At 45.7% G+C, this 12,196-nt stretch overlaps 1 long non-coding RNA gene across 1 annotated transcript in view; it reads left to right on the forward strand.

The window, feature by feature from the left end:
• LOC143990295 (uncharacterized) overlaps positions 1 to 8,365 on the forward strand; it is an 11,633-nt gene extending 3,268 nt beyond the window's left edge. Inside the window, exon 2 of the long non-coding RNA XR_013277260.1 lies at positions 8,196 to 8,365. This is a non-coding gene — a long non-coding RNA (uncharacterized LOC143990295). The remainder of the gene's footprint in view (positions 1 to 8,195) is intronic.
• The last annotated feature ends 3,831 nt before the right edge of the window (positions 8,366 to 12,196 follow it).

Consider the following 12,196-nt stretch of genomic DNA (forward strand, 5'->3'; position numbering starts at 1 on the left):
GGCACATATATGATGTGCCTCCATCCCTGTTACAAAAAGTAGAAAAGGGAATTTTGGGACTTTGAGTGAGGTTGTAGACATAGTGAAGGTAAACTGGATGGAAATACATATTTATTAGTCATAAAAAATGCACAATACATCTTAAAAATAGAACCACATATAAGGAATAACTTTATAATTCCCTTTTCTACTTTTAACTAAAACATGAAAGGAGTTTGGTGAGTAAAAGTGGGGGGAGGGGAGAGGAGAGCCCTGGAGATAAAATACAATTGTTCTCAGCCATATATGGAGACCTTGATATTATACAAGTAGACTGTAGAATAGTATATAGGTGATAATGATATGGGGTGTATATACCGTCTCTAGAGGTTTTATATACACACAGTCCTCAGGTATATCCATAAATGTGCACTAGATGCAGCCAGTAGTGATAGAGATAGAAGAGAAATCTGTGTATAAAGAGAGGAGGAGAGAGAAGTCATTGTGTATTACTCTGATATGGAGCTCTCCATGCAGATCCCTCCTACACAAAATCACATACCTGTACCTCATTTTGTGCGCTGGGTCTGGGGCGTGCGCCACCAGTCAACTCGCTCCCAATCGGCGGGTCTAGCGGACGCGATGCCCACCGGCACACGCTGATCGTTCTCAGGAGAGGCAGACCGCCATTCCGTCATGTGATCTGTCTTCCTCCAGTCACCCCCACCCCTCCCCCCACACACAGAAATCACTTCCTAGGAGCACATCTTATGCTTTGATCACCCCTTCTCTGTCAGTGTCATTAATGCCGGGCAATTTTTCATTTTTTTGCCCTGTATTCGTGTCACTGGTCCCCAAAAAGTGAGATCCCTTTCACCCGACTTGGTATTTGTGCGATTTTCATGCCATTTCAGGGAATGACGGTGTAAACTTCATGTCTACGGATGTCAACTGGCATCAAAGTGGAAAAGAGTAGTACAGGGGCGACTTTGAAGTGGCACAGATATGGATGATGGTGATTGGAAATCATGGGGTACGACTTGTCATGTGACTCTGATGTCCAAAGCCACACATGTGTGATAAGGACCTTAGGCCCCTTTCACACTTGTGCCACTTGGGACTACAAAGTGGCATGACAAGTCGTACCCCATGATTTCCAATGGGTACCATTCATATCTGTGCCACTTTAAAGTAGTCCCTGCCCTGCTTTGGTGCGACTTGAGGTCCATAGACATAAAGATTACACGGGCATTGCTTTAAGTCGTGGCAAAAATGACTCAACTTTCAGGTTGCACAAGTGTGAAAGGGGCCTTGGTGTCAGATTTGTCCATCGCAATCCCACTAAAAAAATCGCTGATCGCCGTCATTACTAGAAAAAAAATCCCGTGTCCCGTAGTTTGTAGACGCTATAACTTGTGCGCAGGCCAATCAATATACACTTATTGGGATGGAGCAGAATATATATTGGACTATTTATTGTCGCTATTTCTTTTTTTTCTAAAAAAATAAAAACCGCAGAGGTGATCAAATGCCACTGAAAGAAGCTCTATTTGTGGGAAAAAAGGAGGTAAATGTTGTTTAGGTGCAGCGTCGCACAACCGCGCAATTGGCAGTTAAATTAACGCAGTGTCGTATCACAAACAAATGCCCTGGTCATGAAGGGGGGTAAACTTTCCACAGCTGAAGTGGTTAATACTGCACTTGTTAGTTCTGTCCTCCCCTCCCCCAGCTCGAGCTGATTGACAGCCTCATCTCTGTTCCTATGTGATGGGGGGTGGGGGTGTCTCTTCCCTCCAATCGGCTCTCCTCATTGAGCTCTGTAGTGTAACTTCAGCTCCCCATCCCCCCCCTTTTTTTGTGAACTCTCAGACAAGCTGTATAATTTCAGTACTTTGAATGGTAGATAAGTGTAGAGAAGAGTGCAGATAGAGATCCATCTTCCGTAGGGGGATTTGTTTCCTCTGTGGCCGGTCACATCACTGGGTATATGGAAGTGTTTATAACCAATGGAACTTTCACTGGCACTGAGCACCAATGGTGGGGGTTCCATGTCACTTCCTGTGACCCCCAATGTGTGTGGGGGGTTAATTTATTCAGAGGGTGGGGGGATCCAATGACTGCATGTCTTTTTCCATAGAGGAGAGCGGGCTCTGTCCTTGTCTGCATAGCAGAGCCCACATGGACCTCTCATCCAAATGCTTTGGGGACTTCACACAACTCTATCAGTATTACAGGGATTGGAAAGTCTTCTTTCTTATTTTTAACTAGGAAAAAAAGTAAACATGTTATACTTCATTGCTGTTCCACTGGTTTTGCACAGAGCAGCCCAAATCCTCCTCTTCTCTGGTCCCTTTTCGGTGCCCCTGGCCCCTCCTTCTTGTTGAGGGCCCCCACAGCAAGCAGCTTGCTATGGGGGGCACCCGAGCCGAGCCCCTGCTCCATTCAGACATGGAGCCATGGCCTGGCCCCACCCTCTTTCTCAAACAAACAAAAAAAGTTGCAAAAAAAAAAAGTCATGTTTCATAGTTTGTTATAAAATTTTGCAAACAGGTCATTTTTCTCCTTCATTGAAATGTGCTGATGAGGCGGCACTGATAAGGCAGTACTGATGGGCACAGATAAGATGGGCACTGATGGGCACTGGTAGATGACACTGATGGGCAGGGATATGTGGCACTGGGGTGCAGCACTGTTGAGGCAGATTGTGGGCACTAATAGGTGGCACTGTGGGCACTGATGGGTGGCACTGTGGGCACTGATGGGGGGCACTTTTGTATTATTTAGGTGGCACTGGCAGGGGGCAGGTGGGCACTGATAAGCTGGCCGTGATCGACTTTTTTTTTTCTCCTCGCGCTGTCAGCGCGAGGAGGAAAAATAGCCAATTACCGGCTCTGTTGTGTCACATGATCAGCTGTCATTGGCTGACAGCTGATAATGTGGTAAGGGGTCGGGATCGACCCCTTGCTCCGATCCGTGATCAGGTGAGTCTCATAAACTCGCTGATCACAGAGCGTGCCGCGTGACGTCGTCCCAGCAAAGCAGGTCCGCGCTGTAGCCGTCATTCGGCTATAGCGCGGCTCTCTAGTGGTTACAATGTTTGGTGTGGCTGTGATTTGGAATCCATGGCATTGGTACCGACTGTCATCCTTATAACCTTCTTCCTTAGTCACTGGCCTGGAACAAGCATGCAGCCAGCAAAGTCCAAAATCCAAACTGAATGCAGGTTCCATTCAGGTTTTACAGTAATTCACAAAATGTCTTTTATTTCTCTGTGTAATATTCAATGTTACTAATACCCCATTAGCCTTATTCTGGTGCTATTTGAACTGTACAATAGTTTTTGGGTATATTTATTCCCCTTTAGACTCCTCACAACACCCTTGAGTTAGAATTGTTATACTGTGATTGGATGCTGGAGATAATTATGGTGGGTGTGCAGCTTACACCGACTTTACTATCTCATTATAAGGAGGATGTACCACACTGTCTAGAATTGGTTATTTTACGTCTAAAAATTCAGTCTCGGTGTCATAAATAGTTTTTTGGGGATATGGATTTATCGCTACATTCTCCCAGCTGAGGTTTTGGTACATTTTGTATTAGCGACATAATCTTAAAGCAGAGCTCCACCCAAAACGGGAACCTCCATTTGTTCGCACCCTCCACCGCCACATTTGGCATTTTTTGGCAGGGAGGGGGGAGCGGGTACGTGGTTTTGACAGGTACACGTTCCCTCTTCCTGGTAAGATTGCTGTACAGCGGCCCCTCCCCCCCCCCTCCCCACCTGCTGCCTTCAGCCTGACACACTGGAACTCTATAAATTAAAGGGGAGCTCCACCCAAAAATGGAACTTCCGCTTTAAGTGCTGGTGACCTCCTGATGTGCCACATTTGTCATGTCATTTTTTGGGGGGAGGAGCGGGGTTACCCTGTTTTTATAGGCACCCAGCTCCCACTTCCTCCTCTGGCTCTGCGGCACCAGAAGGGAAGATCACCTCCTCCCTGCAATCTTCTGGGACATGTCATAGGTCCCAGAAGATTGTCTGGCCATTCACAGTATGGCACGCGCATATTCAGTGCGCGCCCGGCTGTGAAGCCACTGCCAGGCGCCCACATTTAGAATGCTGGCGCCGTGGAGAGGAGGGGGAGAGGAGCGAGGCTTCCTGCACCCACAACACTGGACCGTGGGACAGGTGAGTGTTTGATTATTAAATGTCAGCCACTACATTTTTTGTAGCTTCTGACTTTTTTATATGGGTGGAACTCGACTTTAAGCAAAACTTCAGCCAAAAATGAAGCCGCTTTTGTAGCAATATTCACTTTCAATCCAGAGAATTTCCCCTGTAGTACGTCTTTTCTGCCACAAGATGACCCGAGTTTGATGTCCAGCATCATTCAACCCACTTCTTCTGAGCCCAGATCACCCTGGACCCCCCTGTGATTGGACAGTGAAAAGAGAAGCAGCACAGCGATGAGCTAATCTTTCACGCTGCTTTCTCCTCCTAACAACATTCTTGTTGGCACATGAACTGATTGGCTGCTTGTGCTGCTTATTCTTCTCACACTCCATGCTTACTGTACAGAAACTGCAATAGGCCGACACCAGGTCAGATTTGAGGTCCTTACACTACTTGAAATTTTAAAAATACATTTACTAATATATTACAGAACTGCATTCATGTTTGTCTTTAACCCCTTCCCGCCGAGCGTACGCAGATGTGCGTACTTGGCTTCCAGTGCTGGCATCATCCCGGTACCGTTTTTTACAGCGGGCGATTGGCTATCCAGCCATAACAACCGAAGCAGCTAAAAGCCGCTTGGCTGTTATGCCGGAGGAGCGGGAGGGCACTCCTGCCGCTGTTACCGGTGCTCCCGCTCGATCGGGAGCACCGATTCACGATTGGATGCCTCCGGCTGCTGGGGAGGAACTGGAATGATGCTGTAATCGGCGTCATTCCAGTCTCCTAATAGTAAACACGGAAGCAACGCCATGACGTCACTTCCCGTTTACTCGGCTGGCAATGGCGCCGGTTTAAAAAATATATATATACCGTATTCAGAATCGCCATTTTCGGATTTCGTACTTTGAAGTGTAAAGGAGGGATAGGAGGTTTTTTAGACCCCCGATCCCTCCATAAAGTGTACCTGTCACCACCTATTACTGTCACAAGGGATGTTTACATTCCCTGTGACAGCAATAAAAGTGATTTTTTTTTTTTTTTTAAAAACAATTTATTAATGTAAGAATAAAAAAAAATTTAAAGCGCCCGCCGTCCCCGCGAGCTCGTGAAGCAAAGAAAACGCATATGTAAGTCGCGTCCACGTATGTAAACGGTGTTCAAATCTCACACGTGAGGTATCGCCACGATCGTCAGAGCGAGAGCAATAATTCTAGCACTAGACCTCCTCTGTAACGCTAACCTAGTAACCGTAAAAAAAAAATTTCAAGCATCGCCTATTGAGATTTTTAGGTACCGTAATTTGACGTCATTCCACGAGTGCGTGCGATTATAAAGTGTGACATGTTTGGTATCTGTTTACTCGGCGTAACATCATCTTTGACATTATGCAAAAAAAATTGGGCTAATTTTACTGTTTAGTTTTTTTAAAATTCATGAAAATGTCCCTTTTCCCAAAAAGTTGCGTTTAAAACACCGCTGCGCAAATACCGTGTGACATGAAGCACGATCTCTGTTTTATTCTCTAGAGTCTCTGCTAAAAAATATATATGTTTGGGGGTTCCAAATAATTTTCTAGCAAAAAATCTTGATTTTAACTTGTAAACACCAAATGCCAAAAATAGGCTTAGTCATGAAAGGGTTAATATCCGCCTAGATTTCAGATTTAAAATGAAACTAAGCTTTTGTTTTATTTGGATAAGGGCTGAAAAAATCAAATGCTGTTGTATCTTCAGGTGGCTTACACAGCGCATGGCACTTCTAACACTGGATAACATAATGACATATTATCTATACATTGACAACATTTTAAGTGGCAAACTATGGTTGCTGTTACAGGTGGATGTGACGTGCATTTAAAAGAGAAGTATGAGGTTTGGGGTGTTTGCAGAGTTATACTTACCTAGGTGGATGCTGCATCGCTCCCCCGCCGGCTCTAACACTGAGAGCTGAGCGATCTAACACCACAGATCGCTCTTTTCTCACATCTCCCTGAGCAGAGAGCTGCTGACTGTCAGTCACGGCTCACTGGAGCGCTGGGCTGTGGAGGGGGCGGGAGCGGCCGGCTCAGTCTTTAAGTGGCTCGCTGAGAGGCTAAGCCAGTGCCGGTCCAGGTTTGTGGGCGGATCCCTACTCCAGTGTCGCCATCTTGCCTGGACCGGCTCTGTGATGTCAGCTGACAGCAGACTTCAGCCCACTATCTGCTAAAAACGATCTGCACTCCTGTGACCCACAGGAGAAGTACAGCCAAACGAGCTGAAGATTCGGCCAGAGGCTGTGTACTTCTCTTTTTAAAGTTGGACTTGTGGCATAGAACTTCTTCTTCTTCTTCTTTTTTTTTCAATATGTTCCTCAATAGCCGCTTTGTGGGCACCAAAGGTCTTTGCAAAACTCAATATTACCTTGTAAAAGTAGTGCCGGCATCATCATTGTACTGCATGTATCCTGTACAGAGAGCAGAGCTGTGGGAGGGGCCACTTCCCGCACAAGGCCGTCATATGATGTCCTGGACTTTGATTGGAGATATCTGAATGATGGAGCTACAGGCATCATCCACATATCAGATTTTTTCTGCCGGAGCGATTCCCTGCACAGTAATCATAGTGGCTGTTTTTACAGGTAGCAGGAGGGGCCATTTACCATAGAGCTGACCAAGGACCAGATGGTCCTCGGCCGTCTCTATGACCTTCAGAGGCCGGGCACGACGTTAAGATGTCGATTCCGTCCTCGGCAAATGTAATCACTTCTGTGTTTTTAGAGAAAAAGGCTGAGATTGTGTCGTGTTTTTTTTTTGTTAGTTTTTTTATTTTTTTATCTCAGGCTTTCCAGCCTAGCGGAGAGCTGTGAGGTCTTATAGACCCCCCATCTCTCTCTCTAACGAGGACCTGTCATGCACTAGTTTTTAATAAAAGTGATTCACACAGAAGTGAACACATATGTAAAACTGCGTTCTAACCACACATCTGAGGTATTGCCATGAATGTTGTAGTGAGAGCAATAATTCTAGCCCAAGACTTCTTTTGTAACTCTAAACGGGTAACTTGTAAATATTTGTAAAGTGTTGGCGATGGAGATTTTTAAGTACCGAAGTTTGACATGTTGGGTATTAGGGCTGAATCAACTAATTGATGAATCGACAACTAATTGATTATGAAATTAATCGATTACTATCTTCATAATCGATTAATCGGCCAGTAACATAATGGGGTTAACAAAAAAAATGAGCCCTTTATAATACAAAAAGAGCAAATAATCGCTACTGTAAATAAAAAAGTGAACCTCTTAAAGTAGTCATCATCTGCTCCTTTTTTTTTTTTTTTTTTTTTTTTTTTTTTTTTTACTATAAAGGGCTCATTTTAGTCTTTTTAACCTCATTGTGTTAGTAAATGTCTTAGACCTGGTTCACATCTATATTTTTATTGGTGCTTTTTGCAGAAACGCACTACGGTTCATTTACATGATTTCCTATGGGACACGCTCATATCTGTGCTTTTTTGCAGCCGCTGCGTATTTGGAAACGGTCAGGGACTTTTAAACACAAAACGATCTTTCTTTGGTTCAATATACTTCAATGGAGAAGCTGCAGAAAAGCATGGAATGCTTTTTTGAAGCAATTTGTGTTTTTTAATCTGCCCCAAAAAAATGCAAATTGCAGTAAAATCACGTGCGCAGAAATCAAAAACGCACAGCAAAAAGCCCTTCAGAAACAGATTAAAAGCAAACTGCGTAGGTGTGTACCGAGCCTTATGCTGCCACATGGATCAGACACCAGGCCAGTCACCCTGAACGGGGCGAGAGCAGCACTGACTGGTGTTTATTATAGGAAGCTCCTGAACAGGGAAAAGTGCAGACGTTGTTATATGCTGGATTACTGCACAGATCTGGAAGAAATGCACAAAGGACACAACATTCATATAACTATACACACACCTCTTCTATTTACACACAATTGCAACTTTTGATGTATTGTATTTGAACATGGTGTACATTGGCTTTGCTCTAATACTTTATCTTTGTTCCCTTTATTTTCTTTTTTTAGATGAAAGCTGGACTGGGGACAACATTTTTGACCAGCATGCTGGCGTTTTATGTTCTGGACTTTATTCTTGGGGGATACCCATGTTTGCTCTACACACCTTCCCATACCGGACATCACACAATGTATCAACAGTAGCATCTCCATGAATAAAAATGTTTGTATCAACCTTTTCTGACTGGAATTATGTGATTTATTTTATTTTTTGCCTTGTCCGAGTTTTAAAATGTTCTTCAGACAAATGTGTCTATCAGTTTCCCCATGAGGTCATTGTTGGCTAAACATCGGGAGCTGGAGACTTGTGACATCATTGAGATATGAGGCTCATGATGTCACTTGTATCTGGAAATCTCCACTGAAGTCCTATTCCGACAGTTATGAGGCTCAGCTTACAAAGCTTTAATATCAGTATAAGGAACCTCATTTAAAAAAAAGTGGTTGGAAAATGGGCCAAAATTTTCTTATCCTTGTGTAAAGCTTCATGAATTTGGCCTGTTGTACTAAACTCACATTTTCATGGTCTTCCTTCCGCTATCCTTGTAATGGTTGAGCAGGTTGTCTGAATGTGGCTGTGGGTACCAGAGTTTGACCATCCTGCCAGGCCTTTAATAAGGGGGCCCCCGGATACCGGCCCCCCCACCCTATGTGAATGAGTATGGGGTACAATATACCCCTACCCATTCACCTGTGGAAAAAAAAGTACAAAAAAAAACACAGCACAGGGTAAAAATAGTTTATTGCACAGCTCCGGGGGACTTCCGTCTTCGAGGGTCTTCTCGCCGGACTCCTCCGCTATCTTGTGCTAGCTCTTTTGCTAGCGGAGGAGCCCGGCTTTCTTCCTCGCCGTCGGCCTCTTCTTCCGACTTTGGGGGTCTTGTCCCCCTCTTCGGTTCTTCTGCCGGGCCACCGTGCCTTCTTCTAGCTCTTTTACAGGCAGTGGCCCGGTCTTCTGTCGCCGCTGTCGTCATCGTCGCCGTCTTCTGTTCTTTTCTTCTCTTCAGATATTGACTCGTCGCTCCCTCCGTTCATAATGACGGGGACGGGGCGCGCGGCGACTTATATAGGGGCATCACTGGATGATGTCCCCGCCTATTATGATGTCACAGTCCCAGCATCCTCTGGGACTGTGACACCATAATGGGCGGCGACATCATCCTGTGATGTCCCTATATAAGTCGCCGCACATCGCGTCGGAGCCATTGTGAGCGGAGGGAGCGACGAGTCAACATCTGAAGAGAAGAAAAGAACAGAAGGCGGAGACGACGGCGGTGACAGAAGACCGGGCCACCCCCTGTAAAAGAGCTAGAAGAAGGCGCGGTGTCCCGGCAGAAGAACCGAAGAGGGGGACAAGACCCCCGAAGTCGGAAGAAGAGGCCGACGGCGAGGAAGAAAGCCGGGCTCCTCCGCTAGCAAAAGAGCTAGCAGAAGATAGCGGAGGAGTCCGGCGAGAAGACCCCCGGAGCTGTGCAATAAACTATTTTTACCCTGTGTTGTGTTTTTTTTTTTTTTTTTTTTTTTTTTGTACTTTTTTTTTTTTTTTCCACAGGTGAATGGTTAGGGGTACATTGTACCCCATACTCATTCACATAGGGTGGGGGGCCGGTATCCAGGGGCCTCCTTATTAAAGGAGGCTCCCGGATTCCGTTAAGACCCCCGACAACCAACGGCCAGGGTTGTCGGGAAGAGGCCCTTGTCCTCATCAACATGGGGACAAGGTGCTTTGGGGTGAGGGGGCCGCACGGCCCCCCCCTTCCCCAAGGCACCTCCATGTTGAGGGCACGTGGCATGGTATGGCTCAGGAGGGGGGCCGCTCGCTCGCCCCCCCCCCTTTCCTGGCCGGCCGGGTAGCGTTGGGGTTCCCCTTTAAGTCCATACCAGGTGGCGGGGCCAGCGATGTCTCCTTCGCGGGCCCCGCCTACCTGGAGATGCGCTCGAAATGAGCGGACTTTCCTCCGTGTGTGTGGGCGAGTCTGTTCATTTCAAAAGTAGGGCGGATAATACGGCGGACTTAGTACGCCGTATTAGTCCGCTGAAAAAGTGCCGTGTGTGGGCAAGTAGCCCGTTTGGAAAGTCAGACGGACAATATATGGAGTAAATCGCCTGAGTGTCCGCATAACCTCCAGCAGGCGTTGTCTAGTGTTGTGTTAAATTTGGACAGCCTGTCAGGTGTAAGGTACCAAAGATATGTCAGTTTGTATGCAAGTTCCCAGAGGGTGGAGCAGCAGATGGCTTTGTAGGTTGATTGGGCAGCTTTTTCCCATTGGGCTTGAGTGAAATTTGGTTTTAAATCTTTCTCCCATCTGGTAAGTGCATTGGAGGTAGAGAATGTCGTTTTGGAGTGGAGCAAATTATAAAACATTGTTATGCCTTTTTGGCGGGTAGTAGGGGATTTGAAGTAGATCCATGCTTTTGGAGGACGTTTACATGTATATGTTTTGATTGTTTTGAGGCAATGTTGTGTGTGTAAGTACAGGAATATGTCTGAGTTTGGAATTTGGTATTCTTTTTGCAATGCGGGGAATGATTTGGGTTTGTCATTGTCATAGAGATCGGATATGTATGCAATGCACTTGTCTCTCCAGCGGGCATAAGAGGTCAAGAACATCAGTCGTTGCAGAGCCTCTATAGCAGGGGTGTCCAAACTTTTTTCAAAGAGGGCCAGATTTGATGAAGTGAACATGCATGAGGGCCAACCATTTTGCCTGACATTCTTTGAACCATTGAAAATTCGGTCAAAGTGTGTCCATTCGAGCACTAATACATGGCCCAGCAAGAATTCTCTTGCCTTTGTCTCGCTCATTCCCAACACACAGACAAATGCTCTGCACTTTAGGGGGTATCATTAATTCTTAATGGTACCCCACACATTGGAAAATGTAGGGTGCTTTTGGTCCAGTGCAATTTAAAAGAAAAAAATAAAGCTTGGGGGCTTCTTTCACTGCATTTTTGTGAGTAGGGAAGTCCATTGAAATTAATGGGCTGCTCTACACACAGTACGCAGCCACACAAATGTGAACCAAGGGCTTGTTCACATGTCAGGTTGGAGGGGCAGTAAAACCACATGGTTAAACTGTTTTTACCACCCCCAACTTCTCCCCCTTTAGCTGCAGAAGAAGCAGCTGGGGGTGTACACATGCTGTGGCTGCAGCTAAAGGTATACCCAGGGTGAATGGGCATGCACTTCAAGTATACACAGTTGCGGTATAGTGATGCTGCATTTACAGGCTTAAAACAGGTGGTGAGGAGGCAAGATGATGCCTCTTTACCGCCATTCAAATGCCTCTGAAAAGAGATCTGTGCATGGATTGCTTTTCAGAGGTGCAGCAGTAATGGCTAATATCACACACAAGCCCTACAAAAGCAGTTTTGATGGTACAAGAATGGGGGGAGGGGTCCGCATTAAAAGTAACATACACGCATACATACAGACACATGTGCACACACACATGCATACATACAGATACATACAGATACATACATACACGCACACACACACATACATACATACATACAGACACATGTGCACACACACATACATACAGACAGGCATACAGATACATGCACACACAGACATAATACAGACACATGTGCACACACATACAGACGCATGTGCACACGCACACACACATACAGACACATGTGCGCACACACACACACATGTACATACAGACACATGTGCACACACACACACACACACACACACATACAGACACATGTACATACAGACACATGTACACACATACAGACATACATGCACACACACACGCACACACACACATACAGACATACATGCATACACACACACACGAATAAAGCCCATTTTAACACTAATTTAGCTTGTAGCATAGTACATTACCTTTGCAGCTTCCTCATTCAGCCGGGTACTGCACTGTAGGGGGAAGCAGAGAGCACAGCACACTCCTCTGCATTTTACTTTCACTTTTGAAGCTCACAGAGCTTCTCACAGTGCCGGGGATCGGGCTCATTTGACACCCCTGATCGCA

The sequence above is a fragment of the Lithobates pipiens genome, unplaced genomic scaffold (assembly GCF_037356315.1).
Source record: "Lithobates pipiens isolate NorthernLeopardFrog02 unplaced genomic scaffold, aLitPip1_a1.2 Scaffold_18, whole genome shotgun sequence".
NCBI classification, from domain to species: Eukaryota; Metazoa; Chordata; class Amphibia; order Anura; family Ranidae; genus Lithobates; species Lithobates pipiens.